At 34.8% G+C, this 27,791-nt stretch overlaps 1 long non-coding RNA gene across 2 annotated transcripts; it reads right to left on the reverse strand.

The window, feature by feature from the left end:
• Nucleotides 1–962: 962 nt before the first annotated feature.
• Nucleotides 963–26,933, reverse strand: LOC138333766 (uncharacterized). 2 transcript variants are annotated; one of them, XR_011210028.1, is made up of 3 exons: nucleotides 26,283–26,933; nucleotides 18,010–18,296; nucleotides 963–1,599 (listed from the first exon to the last, which is right to left on the reverse strand). It is a non-coding gene; the product is annotated as an uncharacterized lncRNA (long non-coding RNA). The 2 variants fall into 2 exon arrangements; XR_011210027.1 differs by lacking the exon at nucleotides 963–1,599 and adding an exon at nucleotides 11,219–11,891.
• Between the last annotated feature and the right edge of the window lie 858 nt (nucleotides 26,934–27,791).

Here is a 27,791-nt window from a genome sequence, read left to right on the forward strand (position 1 = left end):
ATATGAATGCCTCACTTCTGTATAACAATCCTGGCTTCAAAACGACTATCAGGATGGACACTCGCAGTCATTTAATCAAAATAATGCTTAATTGATGATGAAATCTCCAGATAAATTCTTGCACACTATGGAGAAATTATAGGACAGTTTCATGAACAATGATAGGCGTGGCCGTCCTTGTACTAACGTTGTTTTTTCTCTAATTCACTGGAGTTTTATTCCTTCACAATGACTATGCAGTTTGCTCATTCACGTGTCGAGAGTGACTTGTTCCCAATCCAGGACATTCTTTGTGTCCAAACCTTCAACAAGTCAGACTGATATTCAAACAACAATTACTGTAAAATTTTGTTGTATTCACATATCATTTAACGAGTCATGCTATACATATTTTGTTGCATTGTTGTTCAGATGCCAAAGATAATGAAATAAAAAAGTAGTTTTCTGATGACCTTGGGTGAGACTCATATAAATGTCACATATCTCTGTCATTACATAACTCGAAGAAAAGAACGGGCGAATATGACACTTTGTCAGATGTATGCAGAGATAATTCTAAGCATGAAAGGATATAAAATACTGTGATAGATGAAATAGCATTTTTCTGGAACAATCTGTATTTGGAAACGAGCAAAAAATTTTGGTTTGACAAATGTATGCTAAACTTTTAATGCGGAAAGAGTATGAATGTAAGAAACCCTGAAGTTGAAATTTCGTTGCCTCATGAGGTCGGCTAATGGTATTCTTTCTTTTACATTCTTTTAACATGTGACGTGTACTGCGAATCGATTGTTAGAAAAAGGCAAAGTAACCGAGCTTCAACCTACGGTCCACATCATGAAACATGGGGACCGAATGTGTTACCATCATGGTCCGAAGCCTATTTAGATGACAAAATTAAGCATCATGTATGAAATATAAAGAAGTGTTACATTGGCAAAAAATAGCATGGACGTTTGAGATCGAATGAATATACTCATTCTTGTTGATATAAGGATCTAATATCATCATGAATTTTTCCACCCGAGATGTCTGCGTTGGCTCAGAGCTTTAATTAGGTTGCAAATCATAGTTACCCCATTAAACCATAACATGAACCACAAAAAAACAAATTTTGTTGACAATCCTGGTATCATAGGAGCTTTGATAGTAAACAACATCCACAAAGCGATATTTTCATATCTTAACATATATTTTTGCGGTTTTTGACCCGAGACGATTTTTTTCATTGAGGCCATACTTAGCGAGCGTGATCACGCAGTTGACCTTACTGCCGAAAGAAGGTCGTCTCGTCAAAATATGAATGCCTCACTTCTGTATAACAATCCTGGCTTCAAAACGACTATCAGGATGGACACTCGCAGTCATTTAATCAAAATAATGCTTAATTGATGATGAAATCTCCAGATAAATTCTTGCACACTATGGAGAAATTATAGGACAGTTTCATGAACAATGATAGGCGTGGCCGTCCTTGTACTAACGTTGTTTTTTCTCTAATTCACTGGAGTTTTATTCCTTCACAATGACTATGCAGTTTGCTCATTCACGTGTCGAGAGTGACTTGTTCCCAATCCAGGACATTCTTTGTGTCCAAACCTTCAACAAGTCAGACTGATATTCAAACAACAATTACTGTAAAATTTTGTTGTATTCACATATCATTTAACGAGTCATGCTATACATATTTTGTTGCATTGTTGTTCAGATGCCAAAGATAATGAAATAAAAAAGTAGTTTTCTGATGACCTTGGGTGAGACTCATATAAATGTCACATATCTCTGTCATTACATAACTCGAAGAAAAGAACGGGCGAATATGACACTTTGTCAGATGTATGCAGAGATAATTCTAAGCATGAAAGGATATAAAATACTGTGATAGATGAAATAGCATTTTTCTGGAACAATCTGTATTTGGAAACGAGCAAAAAATTTTGGTTTGACAAATGTATGCTAAACTTTTAATGCGGAAAGAGTATGAATGTAAGAAACCCTGAAGTTGAAATTTCGTTGCCTCATGAGGTCGGCTAATGGTATTCTTTCTTTTACATTCTTTTAACATGTGACGTGTACTGCGAATCGATTGTTAGAAAAAGGCAAAGTAACCGAGCTTCAACCTACGGTCCACATCATGAAACATGGGGACCGAATGTGTTACCATCATGGTCCGAAGCCTATTTAGATGACAAAATTAAGCATCATGTATGAAATACAGTAGCATTTAACTTTTTTTAAAACAATTTGTTTAATGATTTTGTATGATGTTATTCTATAAATTATATATCAACAACATCACGTGTTTCAAAAAACTTGTATGCGAATTAGGCTCATTACTGATGATACATTTAAATATTAAATATGTAGGTACATACACCAACACAAACACCTTCATAGATTTATTGGCGCGTAGAAAAGAATAATGCGTGACTTTATATTCGCATTAATTGCTTATCGTTCAGGTGTTTTCACTTTTATTTGATATTTAAATTTGAAAGTTCATTGAAATGAATCAAAATGACATATCTTTATCTAAATATGAAAACATTTTGAAGGCGAAGCATTAGAATTATTAAGGTGCACATGGTATTTAACCACAACCCATTTACTGGCTCAATGGTGAAGGTGTCTGACATTAATCCGCTAGCTTCAAATCCACTGCATCACTGGGTGCATCCTCGATACTCCAGGGCTTCCGATTACTTACGATATGTAGAAATCGTAAGTGATCGGAAGCCCTGGAGTATCGAGGATGCACTGGGTGTGTGTCTGCAGGTAAATGCCAAGAGGTCGACTTAATATAAGTGTTATTACATGAAAACAACGACGAAATATGATTCAGATGACAGATATAAATATAGGTACATTATGATATTTACATAATGTAAGATTGTCAGTATTGTGAAGTGGGCATTTGCCAACCATATTTCTAGATATTGTAAGTGTACTTATTCAAAAGTACATTGTCAACCCGCATTCCAGATGGATATAGGATAAGGTGTCCTGTCAAAATGTATTTTTTTCCCATTATGAAAGTACGAATATATAGTAGGTAGATCCACCTGATCTGCTTCATCGTCCACTTAAAGATTTTAAATATAGACACAGAAGGCTAAAAAAGATATGTATAGGTATCAACATGAAATATGATTTTCGAATGACGTAAATGCGTCGTGTTTCAATTTAATTACAGAATGGATTATAACATTGACGTTATATGCATGTTAAACGGCAATTCCAAATAGTTTTATAGCAAGATTCTCTTCATGTCAACAAAGGATGGCATCTAAATTAAGTTGGTCGGTAAATGACGCACAATGGTGCAAGGATAAAACTGTCACTGTTGGTAATATAGGCAATAATAACGTCCGCAATCATTTATACAATTACAATTATAAAATCGTGAATACGCGTATATAAAATGCGCAAAAAAATGTAACCGTTACTCGGACTACCATCAAAATGTTTTAAGCTCTCGTTTCATGAATAACTCTACCATTATTTGACTGGCGAAGACCGCGGATGACGACACTTACTCTTCCGGGAAATCATTTTTCAATTCTCCATCTCATCGGAAAACTACTCCTTTCCATATGAGATGCAACATGCCCAGTGCTTCAACTTACGTTATTGACTCTAGATTACTGTAAGCGAACTGATTTTCAGGGTGAGTAAATCTCGCGATTCTATGACTAACGACATTTTCACGGTGAATTAATCTCGCGATTATATAACAAACGACATTTTCACGGTAAGTTAATCTCGCTATTCATTCTGTAAATAATGCCATTTTCATGGTGAGTTAATCTCGCGATTCCATGACTAACGACATTTCACGGTGAGTTTTTGTCGCGATTCTATAAAAAACGCCATTTTCACGGTGAGTTAATCTCGCGATTCTATACTAACAACATTCAAGGAGAGTTAATTTCGCGGTTCTATGCCTAACGACATTTACACGGTGAGTAAATTTCGCGATTTTATTAATAACGACATTTCACGGCGAGTTAATCTAATGAGCAAATCTCGCGATTCTATGACTCACGACATTTGCACGGTGAGTTAACCTCGCGATTCTATAAATGACGACATTTTCACGGTGAGTTAATCTCGCGATTCTATGACTCACGACATTTTTACGGTGATTTAATTTTCTCGCGATTTTGATTCATACGGTTCTAATGTTCCGATAATTATGCATTTTCGTGGCTTTAAATTTTCGCGATTTCTCAATGGCTGCGAAGTACACGACAATTATTCGCACCCAAAAATACGATGATTTTTGACGTGTGACGTCATCCAGATGGAAAAAAAACCCTCGAAAAAATAGTTAATATTTAATTTCACGAAATTAAACCAAAGTTTTTGTATTAGTTTTCTGGTAAGTCATAACATTATAACTGCGAAAAATTAATCGATGAAATAATAAAAAGTGTGTGAATTCTATATACCCTCGAAGTCAGATTATTAAAGTTTATTCCCTATAATTTATTGATTTATTTAACGTAAGTATCACGAACATTTTGACCTGTAATAATAACTGGCGTTACGGTAACTTTTCTCCTCGAAAATTTACTCGTCTATATGTAACTGACATTCTGCAGTATATTATCTTAAAACGTGGTCGCACGTACTTCTCACATTAAAGTCATGCGTGTCATAACTTCATACAGAAGATTCAAAGCTGCTTACTTAAGTACAGAAACGTCACACATTCCTTGACTCGGAAATGGATGCGAAGTGACCACTGACCACTGGTCAGTTTTATTATCCTTTTGTTGATACTTAATAGTCTATAAACAGAAGGGGATAAATTTAAGTTATTTATAATTCTTAACACCGTAACACAAGGTCAATCTAACACATGACCAGTAATCACGATGTGTAGTCAGCCCATGATAACTATTATCAATCAGGCATTTGTATTTACGGGGTAAAATGACCTAGCTGGAACGATACTCAGGGCCATAAATATTTGAATAACGGACTAGAAGACCGACTTCAATAAAGGTTGTAATTCATGGAAGATTGCCTTTTATCTCCATAGGGTGTATGCAAGTGTTTGATTTGAGTGCTAGAGATTGGATATGTATAGCTATGGCATAGAATGACGTTTTATATCATACAAAACTGCATTTCTGATTGCCTTTTGTTATTACAGTTTTATGTTTTACATATACATGTAATTTCAGCGCTAAATTTGTTTTGCATAAATTCATTCACGCAATTATGAATTCGCGACCTCTCAATAGTTGCTGTATTAACGACATAAACAAGCCTTAGGTAGTAAACTCGTGTTTTCGCGAAAAGGCAAATGCGAAAATTCATTGACACTGGATTACCACTTAAGCGTTTTGCATTGGAATTTTTCAATTAACTGACGACATTCATTACATAAATCATGAGTAAATCTTGATTATGTCAGGTTCACAAAATAATAACAGAGCAATGACAATGACATTACTTGATGACTACCGCGATCACATAGACATAATTAGACATAATCTTTAACACGTAAGTGACCTTTCTACACGACCTTTCGTTAGTGCAATAAATGTAATGTATAATATCACTTACAACCATACACTATTTAATTGTCTTTTTATATATTGAAGAAATATAATGATTCCATGACCACATTCTCGGGTTTTGTAGTTTCCATTTGCTTTGCTGGATATTTTGTCAGATATTGGTCGATGGTTTTCTTCGGAGTACTAGTTCTTCAGTTGTTCCTCAATTACCAGATCAAGCAGAGCCCGACACGCCTTTTGATAAAATGATATGTTTTACAGAAAGAAAAATATATTGCATTAAAAAATATAACAATAGAGATTACAATATTACTGTTAATTTTAAAACCCAAATATCCCCCATGATGTAGCTGACTGCTGAAAACGGCAGGCTGTAACTGACTGTCATTATTTAGACAAGGCCATGCCACATTCATGCCACGTGCATGCCAGATTGTGCCAGTGCTTGTTTGTGGAAAAGCTGAAACCCGGGTAACTTGGCGAAAACCCAGTCACCTATTCTTAGTTCCTAGCAGTCTCAGCCTCGCTGTTTAGAGGTTCAGAGCGACTGCAATCCGACATCGCGGCCGCTTTGGTGTTTGGAAAGAAAAGCATGTTCAAGTTCTTAATTACTTTTCTACACGGCATTATAAAATGTAAAATTAGCACTGAACTTTCACATTGTTTAACCTTTTACAATAAATAAATGTTAAAGATGTTAAATTATTAAATTTTAGAATATGAAAATTATCAGTACACCTTCACCATAGTTGCCTTTCGAGTATAATCTATGCCACGTCAGCTAAAACACCCAGTGAGCTTGGCATGTCATTAATATGTGCATTAGACCTTGACATTGCATCTTGCAATCACGATTTTACCCCGAACCGGTTATTCACACTTAGGCAAGGTACAGCCTTGCTTGTTCGTCTTAACTGTGATATCATGACGATAATCAAAATATTTGTATCAAATAACGGTATTCTAGTCTCCCTAGTGCAACTTTAAGATAAAAACGTACATAAAGTAACATGGTGCTGCCCTAAACCTGACAGGTATATTACGCAAACAGTTTCTTTCTCTCCCCTTAAGAATATACAATCTACGAATAAAATCTGGCTACAGCTATTAAATGTTAACTTAATCCGTCAACAAATAATAAAGTTTTACAAAAATACATTTTATATCTGAGCTATGGATATTATTTCATAGATGTTTAATGTAGGAAGAAAATTCGCGAATTTCTTTATGCAAATCGAAAGAGAAATTATTTTCGCGTTGTTGTTTTCTAACAGTAAAAGACTTATAATTCTGTTACATTTAATTTTTTGGCAATTTCCTATTTATTTTGCGGACATTTTTTATTCGGTTGTATACACATGAACAAAACACCCACGATGTATTGTCATATTTAAAATAAATTAGCCACTGCAGGTTTTTTGTACTTCTAATATAGACAGTGTTGCTAAAATCTCAAATCGTTGATGATAGGAAGGTAACCTGCAATATATTGGAAAGTACTGTGTAGAATTAGATTAATTAGCATTGACAATGACTATTGTTTTGCACAATATACATAATTATTAATAATGATGGGTTTTTTTCTAATTATGTATATTGTGCAAAATAACAGTTACACTCAAAATAAATCACCATTAAATTGATTTTTTTTAATTTTGTAATCTGACAACACAGCTGCAAATGGCTTTTTCCGCCCTAAAATAAGAATAATATAATTAGTCATTGATACCTTCAATTATGAAGTTCGTTTGTGTTGCAATATAACATGACATTTTCACAGCTGAATCGCAACTTCTGATTCACGTAAACAAGTTATACGAAATGCTCTCACAAACTTATTATTTTTGGGTGTGACTACGAACTGGTATCCAAATGTTAATATGGAGTTCGTCTCCCATCTCGGCACGATTAACCCCTAATAGGAAAATAACCGAGATGTACTCGTTAAATTAACAACAATGAGTACAAGTGTATATATATATGTGTGTGTAGCTGTCGGAAAGTTCGGCATTTGAATAGAAAGCAGGCGTCACCCGTTCAAGGTCGGGAGTTCCAGCACCTTCAACAAACATGTTTACGTCTTCAAAACAGCTGATCTCACCGAGCGTCCTTGACCCAGCAATCAGCTGGTAAGTGTGATCAGCTGTTGGGGGACTAACCGGGCCACACTACGGAACAAAGATCGAGAAGATATCACCAAGGTTACGCCCATGCTTATATGAATATTATTTTTTTAAACCGATGATCGGATCACTTCTTCCTCATTTTGTTTGTTTGTTTGTTTGTGAAGTACGTTTATGTTTTGAATATTATCAGAATAATGTTTTTTCAGTGAACGGCAAGTTATTATGTCACGGTATGTACCCAATGTTCTGCTTGGCGGCGCACAAAGTACTGATCTGTGTTAGAAAATCATTTGCCCCTGACGGGGTGATTTTGTATTTGTGTAGTAGTCAGCACTTTCCATTTTCGGTTAAATGTTTTCTTTTTCACATTAATTTTGAATTTCATAGCGCTTTTACGAAAACATTTGAAACAACAAAAGTTAGTGAATGCATTTTATAAATATTTTAACTGGCTTTAATGTAAAATAACAAAATATTTTTAAAAAAAATGGTAAAATGGTATTAATAATATAAACAGGTGTTACAATGCTTCGTCATCCTATTATAAAGGTTAATGGATGAGGTAAGCTATGCATTTAAATGGGCGAAACTTACCAGATATTTTATTTTATGATAATGAAAACTAATATCGAAATAACAATTAAACTTCCTAGGATCTGTTTGAACTTAGACAGAGATACATTTTATGGTTCCTGTACGTAATTTTGTTATTTTCTATTCAATTCACACATAACTTTTAAAGTAAACACACTACTGTAAGAGCGATTTGAGAAGTTCTAGACAAAAAAATCTTTATTACACTGGCAAAGGCCAGGGTTCGGCATACAAGGCATTCAACTACTATGTGTAATGGCGGACAGTAAGCGAGTTTGGACATTTCACATTCATTTCACTACAGTGGACTATTCTGGCATATATGAATAAAATCAACAAATCTAATTTGTATTAGAACTGGTTTGATTCCGAAATATGTGCAAATTGTAATGTACTCTTAGACTAAATTGTCCCTTTAGCACTACCCCATCGAAAGTCGGTTAGTTGTGTTATGACAACAAAAATCATAAAACAGCATTACTTCGTTGCAATTGATCAAATAAGAGATTTATGTTCTTATAGATTCTATACCTGTGGGAATCGTAGGAAGCATCACTTTTCCTTGTTGCACACATCCTTTACTACTTAGATTTTAAACAAACGTTTGTTTGTTTTTAACTCAAGGGACCTAATATATACCTACCGGCACGCGGACACAAACAAAGAAAATCCGCGGACAGCTACAGAAGTTTGCCGCATCTATTCAAAAACTATGGCCCTCGTACACCTTGGTGTCCATACCAAAAAATCTCTGGGAGTTTATTGAGAAAGACGTAAATGTGACCATAAACCTTTCCGTAAACTGATACTGAAAGAAAGGGCCATTTTGTGACCACTCTGCTGCAAGTAGGAGTATGATGTGAGTTTAGGCCATAAGGCCTTATAGTAATGGTCAATTTTGTAATCTCTTCCTTTTGAACATATTATAACAACACACCTTGACTTCAGGCTCTAACTACCGACATTAACATACATTTCCTATTGCTTATAAAATGGACCCTCGATAATCCGGAACTCGATTATCCGAAAGACCCGATAATCCGGACAATGGATGATCCGACACTCGATAATCAGCACACTTGCGTCCCCAGCTCAAACCGTCCGGATTAGGAATTTTCCGGGCGGGCGAATTCCGTTTACTTAGTCAACAATCAAGATCGTTTGCATATGCATTTGCACGCGAAACAAGCGTCTATATAATCTATAATTGGTTCTTGTGCAACTATACAACTGTGAAACTATTTTCAAGAATAATTTTTTAATACTTTTATCAGACGTTTAATTCTATAAAAAAAATACAAGTAGTAAGTTTCATTTAAGTAGTATAGTTTAACAAGTTTAAATAATGGAATCTTACAATCAATGGATATTCTTTATTCTGGATCGAATCTATTTATATCCAGGTCAACCATGTACATCGCAAAGATGTGATCCCGCGAAAATTAGGTTATAGTTTTGGTACTATACCGTTGTTAAATTTCACAAGGAGAATATTTCGCGATCTCAGCTTAGATAATAACGCTTGGGTATAGAAATGTGCCCGCAAATGTTGACTTCTAACAGCAGTACCTGCTATCTGTCTTTCTTTTCATTTTGTTCGCTGGTGGGTAACACAAAAAGCACGAAAGTTTTTCTCCAACTATTAAAAGCAACTATATACAATATAAAATAGATATGTCTTGGGGGTCCGGGGGTCTCCCCTGGGAAAAAATATTACAATTTAGAATGGCTGAGATGAGTTTTACGATTTATTGTGGTGGGTACCACAAAAAGCACGAAAGTTATTCTCAAACTATTAAAAGCAACTATATACAGTATAAAATAGATGTGTAAGAATTAAAAGTAATAAGAGTTATATGTAACACGTGTATTTTGGAAGCCTAAGACTGTAGCTATAGTAACTCAGAATATTGTAACCCCCCCAAAAAACAGATATTCTACAGAAAAAAAAGAATGTTATAAATGTTTATTTAAGTACTTTCATTTCGAAACTTTTGACGTCTTAATGTCGTATCTGCAAACATTTTGTCATTATGAATTTCCTATAATAATTATGTCTGAAATTAAACCAATCGTATTAACATGTTTGCAATGACTGTTTGAACGCTGTGGTATTTCTCTTACAAGAGAGGGAAACATTTTTTATGCTGTGCTGTTTCTATATCTTTTTGAAATTATTGTCTACGCAGTATACTGCAGCACTGATTCGGTCTAGACATTTCGTCATGTTGTGCCTAATTTAACACGTGTAGAACTCATAATGATCACCAATATCAATTTTCGGTTCTTTCATATAAAGATCTTGATTTTGTACACCACAGAAATATCAATGTAAGTGTTTCATTAAAAATGTTTACGAAATAGAAAGTTTAAAAGACTACATTCGAGAGTTTTGAACGTAATGTCTATTTGATAACTACTAAATTGCATTTCAATGATTCGAAACAGTTGTCTCTTTGTATGTATAATAATGTAACTTAAGAATTTAATTTCTTAATTGGTTGCAATTGAGTGCAGAACATCTACTCGTGAATAATGGGTTGTTGATAGTTAAAAAAGATTGGCCTTGATGAAGATACGGGAAAGATTTTTCCATGGACAATGTGCTATTGTTAAGTATTCCGCTCTCAAATCCAATACGAAGTAATTTCTGTCAAAATTGCTGATACAAATACTGTAATTAGAGATTTCTTCGTCAAAAATTTTCATTTAATCGTGACTTAACCTTGATTCGACAAAGATTTGCATGAAGATTTGCAGAATGGTTGTCGTCAATTGCATAGAAAATGCTTACGCTCCTGAAGTAATACGTCAGTTTATCACAAAATAAAAAAAAATTGATTTTATAATTCATTGTTCGTAATGTCTTTTCTGTTTTTTCTCTCTCATTAGATCAGTATATATAGGGGTAAAAGCTGTCTTTCCCTGATGTTTTTTTTTTTTTTTTTGCTGTTGAATGTTATTTATTCAAAACTTCTCTGATTAGGTTTCGTTTTTGTCAAAAATACATAGAACAAATTTAGTCATAGACTTTTTTTTATTCTTCAGCAAAGAATATCCTTGACTTTCTTAACGTCATAGGATTGAGAATCCAAACAATACACATAAAAACGTTATTGCTATATTACATTCTTTGACATAACTTTAATCCTTCAACAAACGTTTTGTGTTTTGTCTCAATACTGTACAGAAACAGAGATGTGATTCACATATTTTTAAGTACTTAGTTATTTTAAATAATGAACTTTTATCCACATTTCCTTCCATCTACATGAGAGGATCAATACAAATTGTCGCTAGCTATTGAACGTGTGGCTCACGTTTCTATTGTGATTGACCGACATTGCGAACCGAACTCGGTGATCCGGCATAGTCAGCAAAAATTGACCAGTGTCCTTTAATTCGGCCAAGTCACTATTGACCCGTGACTGACCATTGTAAAGAAATCTTCCATAGAAAGTCGATTAGGGACCATTAGCATGCCTGTATTCTCTACACGGCTCCTATATGGCAGGACAACACTATATATACCATCGTTTACGACCGCGCATGTATAACACCCATCAATGTGACACTTTGTTAGTCCACAACAAGTGACTCAAATAGAGCAGACCATCTTTTCTTTGACTGACAGCATTATCTACAACATAAAGCTACCAAAACACAATGGAGTTCAGTGGCGTAGGAAATTGAAACGTAATGGGGGGGAGGCAACTGTCGCTAACAGGATATTAATGAATACGGAAATAGACCAAATTGACGTGCGAGCGCCGAAGGCGCGAGAATTTTGGTGTTCTGGAAGTCCGGGGGTTTCTCCTGACAAAAAAACATACGATTTAGAATGGCTGAGATGAGTTTTATGATGCATTTTCATGATTTTGCGAGCGCAAAAGCCGCGAGATTTTAGTGTTTCGGGGATACGGGGGTCTCCCCGGGAAAAAATAGTGCGATTTAGAAAGAATGGCTGAGATGAGTTTTACGATGCATTTTCATGAATTTGAGAGCACCGAAGGCGCGAGATTCTGGTGTTTGGGGTGTCCGGGGGTCTCCCCTGGGGAAAAATATTGCGATTTAGAATGGCTCTGAGATGAGTTTTACGATTTATTTTGATGATCTTAAAGCGTTTTTAACATGGTAATTGTTCGATTTAAAGTAACCTGCATTTAGAAATGATGATTATGAATGTCGTCATATCATTGTGCAACCCTGCTCGATCTGAGTATACCGGCGTCACACCATCGGCACATTGTTTTGTAACTCAAAATAATAATGAATTAATTGTTTTGATAAGAAAATTATAAACAAATAAATCTTTTAAGAGACATTTTTTTAAAATAGTAGAATCCCTTGATGGACATTTTAGTCTAGTTCATATGTATTGGATTTGTACTATTAAAGGTTTGAACATTATGTGCTTGAAAGTTTTAGGAGATGCACCGCGCAGCTGAAAATGCAGGAGGACCCTTTTTCTTTCAAATGTGCATTTTAGAACATTTCATTCGGCGAAAATGGGGGGGGGGGGGGGGGGGGGGATTGTCATTGCTTGTCTGTAATCAAATATGTTTGAAACGTGCATAAACATGTCATTGTGGAATAATATATCTTCGCGTGATGTAACTTTGTCTCATTCTTATACTTCTAATTCGAATGATAATTACTTTTTTAAAGTTATCGAATTGAATAGTCCGTTAAATATATCAAGTAAACGTTTTTTGCTTCGTCTGCTGCTGCGCTACGAATTTTGCAAAGGAAGTTTTGTTTTGTAAGCATTGCATTATTATATGTATACATGAAGTCGAAAATTAATAAAAATTAAGAACTGAAGGTATGTTTACACAATGAAAGGCTTTGAATTTCAAAGATTCTGATTAAGTTGGTCACTGCTTTCGTCCTAGACCTGATTACATATTCTAATTAAGTAAACCTGATAGTGTTGTGCTGATATCCAGATAGAATTACACATAGAATCATTAAAATACAACGATTAATTTAAATTGTAAAAGATTTAAAGTTATAGGTTACCGATGCGCTCGTTAATATCACTTAAAATAGATTAATTGCCCTAAAAAATTAAAAAGAAATTAAAAAAAAAGAATAAAGACGTCTATCCATTGTGTGACGTAATCATTGTTCCGTGTAGAGTTCTGTATTTTTAATTCGGTCGTACATTGATATTTCTTGAGTTTCAACCTTAAGTAGTCAATTAAATTTAGAGTGTCGAATTGTGATATTCACCTGGGGTTTATTCTTGGTTAAGTATTAACCGATGACGTAAATGACCGTATTCCAAAATACGGTCACATGACCCGATTTATGACAAGGTATTTAGCAACCGAATATATTTCACTAACAATCGTGCCCTTTAAAGAGTTGTGCTGACTTTACTGACTTTAGTTAACCGGTCTCGTGACATGTTGATTTAAAGGGAGGGAGCGGGGCGTATGTTCTTAGGTATCTTAGAGAATGTTGAGTTACAAGGTATTTTTGAAGGACTTCCGTGAACTTATCAGTAGAATTGTAAATGCAGGACTTCCTTGTATAAATATAAACTTTACATATGCATACCCCGAAATTTAGTCTGGTACTTCAGACATTGCTTATCTGTGCATTTCTCAAAATTTGTCCTCATTTGGACATGACTAATTCGAGAAAGAAATGATTTTGAAGTACATGTGTAATACAATGGTGTCCGAGATAATATACAGACGATTTATGATTCTGAACTCGATAAACCATACGAATGCAACTAGTCGTAACGAGCATTGACATTTGGATATTTTTTATTAAAACACTCGTAACTAGATATTTTAAAAATATTGAAAAAATGAGATGTTTGATTGTCGGCGTACCTTGCAAGTTTTGATGGTAAATTTTGTTAAAAAACCAAAGGGTATTATATTTCTCTGTTTCTATAAAACAAAATAAGAAAATAAAGCTTCAGGTGGAAAATAGCTAAATAACGCAAAAATGGACACTTGTGGTGTTACATGAAGTATTAAACAGCAGATTAGAACTCGATTCTAACCGAAAACTACAGCGTACAACATAAAAAGCGAAACATTGTCAACAAATACGATTGTATCTTCGCCACCAGTACGAGAACACATGTTTGCACGTTTCAGATTTTGAAGCAGAAGTTGACAATTGTAGGATGCTGAAATTAGAGGATAATTATATGGTGGTGGGGTGGGGTGGGAAAGGGGTTGGGCGTGATAGTGTGAAGAGGAAAAGAAACAGGAAAAGAATCCATGAATGATAGAAATTAAGAGTAACTAAAGGAAATATAAAACTGGAATAATCAGGCACAACGTAGAAAGCATAAACAGATTAAATATTTTTATTTTCATTTACGTAAGCGACATTTACCTGAGATATCGACAGCATATGGTCTGATTGTACATATAGACCACCTGATTTACCCAAATATGTGAAATATTTGACCTAGAAACAGGCCTCACTCATGCCTTAATCGATAGGTAAGATATTTACACCTGTGATCAAGATAAACTTGTAAGATGACGTAACATTGGTTGTCGATTGCGTGTCCATGTTCATAAAGCACGTGTTCTGTTTTCCTTATTATCACCTGTTTATACTGTAAAGCATTTCATGTTCGCGACATAATATTTAGCGTCTATATATTATCAATATATTCGCGGGTACATATATTCGCGATCAATGGCTCTTGCATTCTCGCGAAATCATGTGAAATCTCGCAAAATCACGCGAAATCTCACGAAATCATGCGAATTTCCGCGAATTCTCCCGAAATCACGCAAAGATTTGGATCTCACGTAATTAAAGAAGTTAATAGTATTACAATTACTTTAGAAGATGTTATTGATTCGATGTCACAGCCTCCCAAAACATAAACATTCACATACCGAAACATATTGCATATATATATGAAAGACACCCTAAATTACCTTGGTTGTTAAGCGTTAAACCCGATTAACCAAATCGAACCAAACTGCTGCATAGAATATATTAATATTACTTAATTTGGCTTTAGGAAAGATGTTTATGGTATCCAAAGAGACAAAAGAAACTTTCTTTTCCGGAGCACATGGTCGAAGTTTCCTTATTATATTAATCGACCTTACATGCATTTCTATATTTTTAATAAAATCACAAGCCTGCCTTTAAATCCAACGACAGTCAATGATTCGTTTTGATGTCATTTCTTTGCAGTAAAAAGGCAAAATAAATGAGTTGATAATGACTTTGTCTTTCATATTAAAAGTCGAATAGTTTTTTTGTCAAGTTGGTTACTGACGACACCCAATACCTTTATTTATTCAACTTTTTACATTTATCCTTTTAAAGCATTCAGATAAGGTTCTAATGGGAATGTCATGCAAAGTAAACAACACCAATCAATTATGAAGCATTAATACAGACGTTCAAACGGTAGATGCAATATAAACAACATAATCGATTTGTATCAATGCAGATGTAAAGGGAACAGTTGTAAGAACCTGATTTTTTAGGAGAGTAAGGATATTTACGCTTTGTCAATGAGTAGATCCACACTTTTACCAGAAAACCATTGAACGAGATAGACTACCAGCTCGGTTGAATTAATTCAGTGCGTTCTGTTTGTGAAAACAGGTTTAATAAAATGTGCATAAATTTTGATTTGTGCCCATGTTAACACAAATCTGACGTAACTGCTTTAAAATGTTATCTCTGTTATCAGAAATCTACCCGATCTAATGTGAAAGTATGTTTCTGTTTTGTCGGGATAATCTTTTAATGTAAAACAGCAAGGAAAATTCCAAGATAACCTTGTTGGCAAGTTTACAACTTCACAAACAAGACAATATAATAATATCTTCAACAGTTTCTAATTTAAAATCTTTTTTCGTGTTGCAATAAAAAAAAAAGATTAAAGTAAGTTTAAACAAGCGGCTGGTACTTAAATCGGGTGAAAGCCAATGGTACTTAAATCGATCACGACCGAATTTTTCCAATACTTTGAAATTCGGTTGTCTGCATCCGAGTCGAGTCATCGTGATGTCAGCGGGTTTAAAAGGTGTGACTCTGTTTACAGACAAGAAAACTCGGCCGGTTGACTTTTACAGAGGACAAGATCATATTACATTAGTCTATCTTGTTCAATCTCTTCGTGTGACCTCAGAAAAAATAGGTAATTTGGTTTTTAGATTTAAGTGACCTGACATATATCCAGTTAAAACCTTATTTATTAAGTCTGCAGGTGTAAGTGCAAGGAAATACCGACATAACAAAAGTTAAAACATTTTAAAATGTAATGTATGGTTTTCGTTACATATTCGTTATAACCTGTATTTGTACTTGTCACGCATTAGCTGTTACCAATCGTGATATGTTTTATAACAAACAGGTGTACTTATAACAAAAATGTAAAATATTTGGGGGGAAACGCATAAAATTTTATGAAAATTTTGCCTATTAAAGTACCATATTGTTTAGATCTCCATTTTCATTTTTTATTTAGCTTTTATTGTATCTTAAGAAAAAGGGATAATTTAATTCTACTTCATTTAACATTGATATGCTTATTTAAATCTTAAGAAGTTGTATGAGCTTGTTTTCCATTTACCAAATATTATGTTTTGTGTGTAAATATATCAATATATGAAACAAAAAAGCAATTCGAACCGTGTGAAATTACTTATTTGTCCCATATATACCATTCATTTTGAAGTAATTCGTATCCTACAGACTTACGTTTGATGGGATCCCGTGTCTTCTGGAAAATAGTGTTGATATTACTTCTTTGACCCCATCAATATATGAATAAATACTGTTTAAACTAAGTTGTTGTTTTTATTTGTATACTTGTCTGTTTCTCTCTTTTTATGCGAGGCACCATTTTAAGAATAGAAAATATTTTAAATGTTCTTAATTCTTTACCACAAAATTAGAATTTCCTGTACCTTCTATCAAATTTACTGCAGAGAACTAAAGTCTGACATTACAAAATGAAGTTTGCTATCTTATCGCAATATGATAGTGTTTTCTATGACTCAACGTTTATATAGTATTGTTCACAGACATATATGAGGTGATATTGATCCCTGTTCGCATGTCTCCCACGCTCTCATTTATTTGTAATTAACAGAAAATTACTTTAATTTTCTCTCAATTACACACAATTGGGAATATTAGAATCATTGGTGCAGCAAAATAACATATATATTCTTTTCATGTTGAAATAAACCAATACACTGAGTGGCTGCAATGTATGTACGTAACGATGAGAAAGCTATTCTAATAATCAAATATGAAAATAAACGCTCGCAGGGTTAGTCCTGTATTTAAAAAAAAAGTCGGTGAACGAGTTTGTGCATCCGCACCTATTATTGAACCACGTTTGCATGTGGTAAAGGTCAAAATCAATGTCGCTTCGAGATAGCGACTCTGAATAGGGAACTCGTAAAATAGGTGAGCTCGAGTCGTTTTCGCTAAAGTAACTCGGTGAATGTTCACGTCTATTCTTCTGTCTAAGTATTAATCGACCAGCCTAGACAAAACTCCCTTATATGGTCATTAGTATGTAGGAACAGGTACACTTACGATAACCAACGACATCAAAGCATTCTATCAACTAATTAATACCCTATTAGGAAAAGGGCCATCGATCGTGGTGTATATATTGTACCGAAATGTTTGGATTTGGAAAATAGCTAGATATCTATATCAGTGTTTATATATAAAGTTCTGGATTTAAACTTACATATTTGGGGTTTGTGTAAACATCACACCATACATACCTTTTACCGCCATAATCACTAGGCTGCAGCATACCGTATAGCTGGTTACTTTCGCAGGAAGGATATTTTCGCGATTCGCGCCACATTGCTGTGAACGAAAAAATTTGATTAGAAAAATACACTTAAAGCCAGAAATTTTCAAAACTGTTAAAATTCAATTTTCCTGTTTTAGATCAAATCTTGCCCTGCGAAAATGACCGACTATAAGATATAACTGTTCCTTCTCTCTTGACCTTTTTGTAATGCAAAGACCAACAGTTGATAAGCTGACAGGGCAAAAAGGAACTCTAAAATTAAAAGAAAACAAAATATCAATATATGGGGAGGTATATATAAACAGGGTGAATAAGTAAACACCGACCAAGTATTGGTAAGTGGCTTAGAAAAATATTTGGTAATTGTCAGCAACCCTTCTTCATTACACTAAGAAAGCTTGTAATATATCAAGATTGGAGAGGGCTTGATATAAGTTGAAATAACTTGTGCCCAATCCTTTTGTTTCAATGAAATATGTTTAAACTAAATATCAAGATAAATTTGAAGAAAAAGCCTTACGGACGAAATCTATAAGAAATAAAAACAATAACGACTGACTAATGAGCGCTTTCGCCCCATTCAATGGAGCTCTTCAGACTGTTAATATAATTTAATATATTTCAATAATAAACAATTTAAAGTAAAATAAAGCATAGTTAGGCTATACTTACTGCATATACTACATAATTTATTTAAGCATACTTTTCATAACTTTTTTATTCATAAGACAGTTGATGTTTTGTCTTATTAAAGCTTGCATATAAAGAAGATAAAATCCAAACTTATGTCAATACTAAGCTGTGGTCTGTAATAAAGTGTTTATTAATATAGCTTTCTGTTAAAGCAATGTTACATTTCTATTGCGATAACTATTTATGATCGAGTTAAAACGTTTCTGTGTCGGCAAAGCACGTGCCATGAGAATTCGACCTTTTGGTGCTAGTTCTTATTTATGTCGGTGAGCGACTAGCTATATCATGACTTTATTATCTATACATGGAGAACCAATGGTTTCGTGTGTATTACAAAGGTACATAAACAATAGAAGCAGACCTACCGATATAAATACGGTTAGAACGACGACACGCTCGTGTGACCTATGCCGCGACCGACTTACCTCTACAGTCTGTAGTGCGACCTCGTTATATTATGCCAGGACGAGACTAGTCTGTAAAAAAGCTATTTTAGAATGAACTTTTATTGCGTCTGTGCAAATATATACCAAAGGTCAATGACCTCATTTTTGACGGGTCGGCCGCATTTTTTGCAGATGATAATCCAATGACCGATATAAGTTTTGGATTGAAACTAAATGATAATTTAAATAAGATTTTTACCATTTTACAATGTTAAGCTCTGTTTCAACGACTCATAACGATGTTTCCAAAAATACTTAAATAAGGGAAACTAAAATTAAAATGAATAATGAAATTTATCTAAAATACAAAACGGCGTCAAACACTTAAAGAAAATCAATAATTTTCAAAGGCCTTACTTTTACAACGCGTTAAATAAAAAAGTAACCATTTATTCAATGATGGAAGAAAATGAATATAAACACTGCCTATTGTTTCATTTTCTTTGTTGAAATAAAATTTATTGAAATTGAAGTTGAAAGATGGAAATCAAGCGAGGTGAAAATTTACGTCGATTACGGGCGATACTCTTTTTACCGCGGAGATTACACCCACACGTCATATTTTGGGTATATACGAAACGACATTGCTACAAGTTCAAATGTCTGGTTATCGCGAATACATTAACATCACGAAATGTTTACACGTGGAAATCGCGAAATTAAAGGCCCATTTCCTTTCCGAAACGGCTTTTAATTTTCAAAATTGGAAGGTAAAACGAGATTGATAATGTTGTAAAGTCCCAAAAGTTATAAGCTTACCGTTAATACTAAACCTGTCATCACCTACTGAACAATTAAATTTAAATAAATTATGTTAATTTTCATAACGCGGGTCGCATCATGTTTCCCGCCGTCGTCCTAATTACTGAGCTTTAGTTGACTTTCACTGCGCCAGACGGGAAAATAGTGAAATGAATCAGTGTTAACATTGTTTACGCAGGGAATCTTGCATTTGTTTGGTATCGTAAACTCATCTTAGGCCATCGATATGTATTTCCTAGTGTTTTTAATGTTTTTTTTTAAAGAAAATTAACTGTGTTTTTTTGGGGTTTTTTTTCGGAAAGGTAGTGGGCCTTTAAAGACTCGCGAATAAATCCGCGTTTACAACACATAACAAGAGACCCAAGGGCCTTAACGGTCATCTGATTACCTTGGCAATAATCATATAGAATATTAATTAGATATCGTGTAATGGTAGCCCTCTTCGATTTGGGATCAACCAGAGATGTAACAACACTTTGTCAGGACCATGTCAGGATCATTTCATGCAAGTTTCAGGCAAATTTTAACCAAATCGCACCGGTAGAACTTGAGAAAAAGTTCAAAATGTGTTTTCAAGATGGCGGCTTTGGCGACCATCTTGGATTTCGGATCGACCCGAAAAATAACAACACTTTGTTGGGACCATGTCAGGATCATTTCATGCAAGGCCAAATCGCACCATTTCATGCAAAATGTGTTTCAAGATGGCGGTGTGGCCATCTTGGATTTCGAAAATAAAACACTTTGTCGGGACCATGTCAGGATCATTTCATAGTTTCAGAACTAGAACTTGAGAAGAAGTTCAAAATGTGTTTTCAAGATGGCGGCTGTGGCGGCCATCTTGGATTTCGGATCGACCGGAAAAATAACAACACTTTGTCGGGACCATGTCAGGATCATTTCATGCAAGTTTCAGCCAAATCGCACCGGTAGAACTTGAGAAGAAGTTCAAAATGTGTTTTCAAGATGGCGGCTGTGGCGGCCATCTTGGATTTCCTAGAGATCGACCCTGAAAAATAACACTTTGCCGGGACCATGTCAGGATCATTTCATGCAAGTTTCAGCCAAATCGCACCGGTAGAACATGAGAAGAAGTTCAAAATGTGTTTTCAAGATGGCGGCTGTTGCGGCCATCTTGGATTTCGGATCGACCCGAAAAATAAGAACACTTTGTCGGACCACGTCAGGATCATTTCATGCAAGTTTCAGCAAAATCGCACAAGTAGAACTTGAGAAGAAGTTCAAAATGTGTTTTCAAGATGGCGGCTGTGGCGGCCATCTTGGATTTCGGATCGACCCGAAAAATAAGAACACTTTGTCGGACCACGTCAGGATCATTTCATGCAAGTTTCAGCAAAATCGCACCAGTAGAACTTGAGAAGAAGTTCAAAATGTGTTTTCAAGATGGCGGCTGTGGCGGCCATGGTGATTTCGGATCGATCCGAAAAATAAGAACATTTCGTCGGGACCATGTCAGGATCATTTCATGCAAGTTTCAGCCAAATCGCACCGGTAGAACTTGAGAAGAAGTTCAAAATATGTTTTCAAGATGGCGGCTGTGGCGGCCATCTTGGATTTCAGATCGACTCGGAAAATAACAACACTTTGTCGGGACCATGTCAGGATCATTTCATGCAAGTTTCAGCCAAATCGCACCAGTAGAACTTGAGAAAGTTCAAAATGTGTTTTCAATTTGGCGGCTGTGGCGGCCATCTTGGATTTCGGATCGACCCGGAAAATAAGAACACTTTGTCAGGACCATCTCAGGATCATTTCATGTAAGTTTCAGCTCAATCCCACTGGTCAAACTTGAGAAGAAGATTGAAATGTGAAAAGTTTACGGACGGCGCACGGCGCACGGCGGACGACGCACGACGACGGACGAAGCATGATGGCTATAGGTCATCCTACGAAGTTATGATGGCTATAGGTCATCCTAAAAAGTTATTGCCTGTGTCTATCTCAATTAACATCGGTTTGCGCAATAAATTGATGTGAAAAATATTGAATTAAACAATATTTTTCTTTCGTCTTTATTTTTAAAAGTTATGAAACAAAAGATGGCCTCGCTAAAAGCATAATTGAAGTATAAGTGTTATATAAACACATAACCCTGAGACCAGAGTTCGCAAAAAATATCAATATGAATAATTTATGAATGAATCATGTCTTAACAGCCTTGACTTATATCTAGATTTGACTTACTGTTGAAGTATCATATTTATATTTATAACATAATCCGCCTAGTATCCAGTGACTTAAACCATTTCGCTTCTGTCACTAGTGTAATATAATCTGGAGCGATTTTCATAGGCCGGAGATTCGTTGTGACAGCATGACTTGACGTCAGTACACAATGATATGACGTCACGATTTGAGGAAGTCGTGATAATATGACGACCTCCGGTGGATATTTGACCTATTTTGACATTGAGATTCTTTGAAATGAAGCTAGTTGTAGTAATGGAAAAAACATTACCTTAAAGAAGATACAGATTTAATATCCTCAAAATTGGTTCTTAAGTTCCCCTTTGTAAACATGTTTACTCACGCCTTTATATGGAGACAGATATTAAGAACTTTTTATTTCTAAAAGTCAATTTTCTTGACGTTTAACTATTTACATTTTATCTTTTGTATGAACCCCAAAAGTATATCCTATGCACCTAGTATGTATTATTGACTTTTTAATCAGTCTGTTTCTCACCTGATCAATCAAATCACACAAACAAATTTCAGACTATTATTTTTTTCACTTCTAGTCTTATAACTCTTCTGTAAAGACAAAAGATTAACAAAACTAACAATGAAGAAAAAAAAACCTGTAAAATCTTTTGTTGTCTTTTTTTTAATCAGGTGTTCTAAATTTCTTTGTCAAATAGTAATATTCAAACTTTCTAATTTCCTAGACTGGAACGAAGGACGCACCACGGAGGATCAAAACTGCGGCATTTCATTTTGATTGGCCTAACAAGGACTAGCTCTAGGGCCTCTGGGAGATGGAGTGGTTTCTTTTTAATATCTATTATATCAATGACCCATTGGTGTTGCATTGCCATCAATCATCATTTGAATCTTGCTGCGGGTGTCACCCATTTTCACGCTATCATAATTGTAAGTGTCCTATTGAAAAAAAAATGAATCGTAGTTACAAATAGCTTGTTTATTTCAGTACTATGATGCGAAAAAAACGATAACAATTATTTACAAATATTTACGTTTTGAAATGTTTATATTGTTTTTAACATATATAAACATTGAAAACGACATTCACCGTTTTGATAAATAATTCATAAGTTACGTATTTGGAACAGCCATCTCCTAGGGCATGTCTCGTTTTAGGTGTATTTGGTCTATTTTTGGATTATTCTATACTTATTTATATACTATTCTCAATCAAGCTGCCCCATGCGTTACAAATGTCGGGCTTAATGCGTCGTTTATGTAAATTGTATGTGATATATCTTGAAGGTGGTATTTTGTTCCTTTTAGCATATTCTATCCAGATATTTACAGATTTTATCAAGTTAACGTAATGGTACATTGCCACATATACATGATAATGTACAAAAATTTCAAAAGAACCTATGGAGAAAAAATACGAAAATGAAAATATTTGAGTAAAATTTATATTTTTATCCTCATCTTAATGGGTCAAAACAATAATTAACATAAGATAACGGTTTGTTTGCAGTAAGACTAGATCTAATTTGAAGTATATTTACAATGATATTAGTTTTTCAAAGCATTTTATTATGAACCATTTGTGTTTGGTTGGGGTAACTTTGTTAATCCTCTTATTTTATAGTTAGTTATATATCAAGTGGTACCGACCGCTTGTCGAAGGTTTTTCTCTGGGTACTCCGGTTTCCTCAACAAACAAACCTGGTATGTCCTCAAATAGAGATTGAACACTGTTTTGATTTCGTAAAGGTGGTATGAACGCAATGGGATACAGACATATTCAATGTAGCGCGTTAACGCAATCAAAACACTGTTCAATCTATATATTTACATAAATAAGTCTATTTTTACATGTTCGTGATCAAATTTAAGACGATGTTGGTTGCTAAAAAAGCCATGATTATGAAGAATTTTACGAACGCGATATAGACTAAATTCTTCATAATCATGACTTTATTTTATAGTACGGATAATAGGCAATTGTTTGCATGTACGTGTGTGTAGGCCTATTTTGAAAGCAAAGACGGGAGGGTAAAGCTGATGATACTGTTCCGGATAGGCTACCTGAAATGTTTTTTCTTCTTCTGGAATCCTGTACTTGACTTGTTTACCTATTGTTCGCTTAGACGCTCCCAGAATTGTTCTCAGGCAATCAGATGTTAATTTTACCTATTGTTCGCGAGATGAATGACCGTACACACATACTGACGTAACTATGGAATTTCTATGGTTCCTGAGGAAAGCCCACCCGGTTGTAGCCCGACCAGCGATTCATTTTGTTGTTTATTACCGTTACAATGCTTGAACACATCTTTTGTTTTGATGTCAAATACATATTTATTTGAATCTTATAAAAAATCTTTATTGTAAATTTGAACTCCGTCAACTTATGATGCAAAATCTTATCGAGGCGTGAACTAGAAAGTAGTCCGAACCTGCACTGCGTTTGCATTCATACGTCATTGCGATTACACTAACTTGAACGCTACTCCCCTCCCGTTGACTATATAGATCTAGTAAATAACTGTTTTAGTGATTTTTACAATGTTATATATTTGTGATTTTTACAATATCATGTTTTATCTGAAATGATAATAGTTTAAAAGAGTGTTGTGTAGTATACCGTTTACAAAATACTGTATAAGCTGTAAGAAAGTAATGCATGATGCTATCTTTATATTTAAGGAATGTGACGCGCGTTCTGTTAAAATATCTGTACAAAAATGCAGTTTACACACCAGTAAACAACAAAAAATCAAAAGCATTCCTTATATTTACATTTCGACCGACCATTTCATTTAAATTTAGTGTTCCGGTGAGATAAACCTTCGTTTATTAACGTTATACGATTGATGGAACAGCTGAGTAATTGATGGAATCGCGAAACAGCTGGCGGGAAAATGTGTAAGTTCCGGGAGTAAATAAAATATAATTCCACATTAACTTTATCGTTTTTAATCCATTTATTCCATATGTTTTCATTTGTTTTTATTTTTAAATATTAATACAATGCTTTCCATTGCATTCAAACTGATGTTGATATCGAACCTTAGTCATGGCATATATTTTGGCTTAACCAGATGCGCATTCACATAAGGGCGGAAGTCAGTGTTTCGGTTGGTGTTCTTGCGCACCAGTTCCTCTGCGTTTACGCAAGTGTAAACGATTGCCCAGTTAGTAAGGTTGTATAGGAAAGTGAAAACGGAAATTTAAATATTTCCAGAAAAATATATACATAGAGATTGGAAACTCCTTCTTTGTCTTTGTTGACAGGCAGAGGGACCTTCGGTTTATAGGCATTTTGCCTTGGCGAACTACTTTTAATCGTATTCTTTTAAACATGATATTTTTGCACCAACACAAAGTTTAAACATTATATGATGGTTTGATGTGATCAGTTCTCCCGATTGATGTTATCTAATATGATTTTAGAAAGCACAAAAATAAGCAATTTTACCTGGTTTTTCGAAAATCAGGCATTGAAAACCGGAAGTGTGTTTTGTTTTTTTAATAGATACGTCAAGCAATTGTTTTTTCTATCCAAAATCGTACTCAAACCATCTGAAAATTACTGACTTTTTACAACATATCAAAGTTATTCTTTTATATTCAGCTATTTTAGAGTTTATCTAAAAATCCCTAAACACATACCTAGGTACATCTGCCGATCGTAAAATTGGAGGAGTTGCCAATCTCTATGTATATATGTTTCTGACATTTCGTTATGTTTGTTGACTATAGTAACCTATTGTGTACTTCCTTGCTCATTTTTTTGTTGTTGCTTTGCCTGTTTTGTTGGTGTTGTTTGTTGTTTCTTGTAATGCTAAAATTGTTTTCGACATGTATTCAGTATTCCAGTGCAAGTAATAGAGAAGAACTGATCTTCAATAGAACATGATCTTCAACAACAAACGACAGCCTCTTTTCACCACAAAATCTCTTCAACTCAACACCCATCAGCAACCTAGTTAATATATGTATAGTTATAAAAGAACAAATTAATTATATGCGCACATGCCGGTCCATTTCTTCCGTCAAGTGGCCCTTAGCCGATCAGTCAGACGATTTGTTTTGATCTGAATTGCTTTGTTTACCTGGCGAATCTTCGTTAGAGTCCCTGGCTGGTACTCTGTAACACCTATATGTACCGTACCTCTTTGTGAGACTCGCCACTTGTATTCGTCGCTAATGTAAATCGTCCTGTTGCATGACCTCTTGACCTCTGTATTGTGATTTCTGTAAAATTAATTAAAGTTCGTATTATCATATCACCTTCAAAACTTTGTTTATTTAAAATAGATGGGTTTTTTTTTCTTTTCTTGTTTTTTTTTATGTATTTATTTTTGTTTGTTTGTTTGTTGTTGTTAGGTGTATTTGTTATTTTTGTCGTAGGTTATTTTTACGGGTAACCTGAAACACAATAAAAACTTGGCATGTCCTCAAATGACATTACTAAAGTAGCATAAATGAAATACAATATAGGGCTACTGAAATACAAATTAAGGCAAAGTCAACTAAAAAAATGATTTTAAGACTTAAACAATATTTGATCGATAAGGCGTTGTAACCATCCTCCAAAAAGTTAGTTAAAACGTTTGAAAGAATTCCCACTCGCCGGCCGTGAACAATTTAGTGTATTTTTTGTTGAAATTCAGCTGTTATCGTCTTATAGACGACACTTTGTATAGATGTGTAGGATGATTTTGAAAGGAAAACCATCACGGTCGTCACCGTTGTTATGAAGACTAGAACGAATATACGTACCCGGCCTACTATACCTTTCGGCCGGGTACGAATTGGTCCCTATGTGACGTCAGTGGAGCACTGCCTCCAAAAATCACTAACCAATAGTATACATATATATATATTATAGTATCAAGGGTATGAACTCGGCGGTCGAGAAAAACGGACCTATTTTTTAAAAACCGTGATTATTTTAATAAATGGGTTCTATACAACATTGACAGATATCTTACCTTAAAGAGAAATAATTTATCTTTCCATTGAGTGCTTGATGAACAAAATTGGCCAAGTATTGACGAAGTTATGGCTTGATGAATCAGGAAATTTACGAAAAATATGCCAGGTAACGTTAGACATTTCCCTGTCCGGTCGAAATGTCGTCTCGGCTCTAATGGGTACCTCAAAAACCAAGCCAAAATCACAAAATTTACGCTTGTGGTGGTAAACAGTATCCATAACTGTGTTCATCCACAATCTCCTTTGTAGGTGTCATCACCCGTACTTTGTAGAAACTCCATTTAAACATCGTGTAGCTCACTTACTTTAACCGTCACCGCCATGTTCATTTTTCTCTCGGAACGCTTCTCGACTTTACATAAAGTGACTACATTATGCAAATTATGTTATGTTGTGCTTGTCGGTAAAACTCGAGAAGCGTTCCGAAAAACAAATGAACATGGCGGTCACGGTTAAAGTAAGTGAGCTACACGATGTTTAAATGGGGTTTCTACAAAGTACGGGTCATGACACCTCCAAAGGAGATTGTGGATGAACACAGTTATGGATACTGTTTACCACCACAAGCGTAGATTTTGTGATTTTGGCTTGGTTTTTGAGGTGCCCATTAGAGCCGAGACGACATTTCGACCGGACAGGGAAATGTCTACCTGGCATATTTTTCGTAAATTTCCTGATTCAT

The sequence above is a fragment of the Argopecten irradians genome, chromosome 10, assembly GCF_041381155.1.
Source record: "Argopecten irradians isolate NY chromosome 10, Ai_NY, whole genome shotgun sequence".
Taxonomy (NCBI): domain Eukaryota; kingdom Metazoa; phylum Mollusca; class Bivalvia; order Pectinida; family Pectinidae; genus Argopecten; species Argopecten irradians.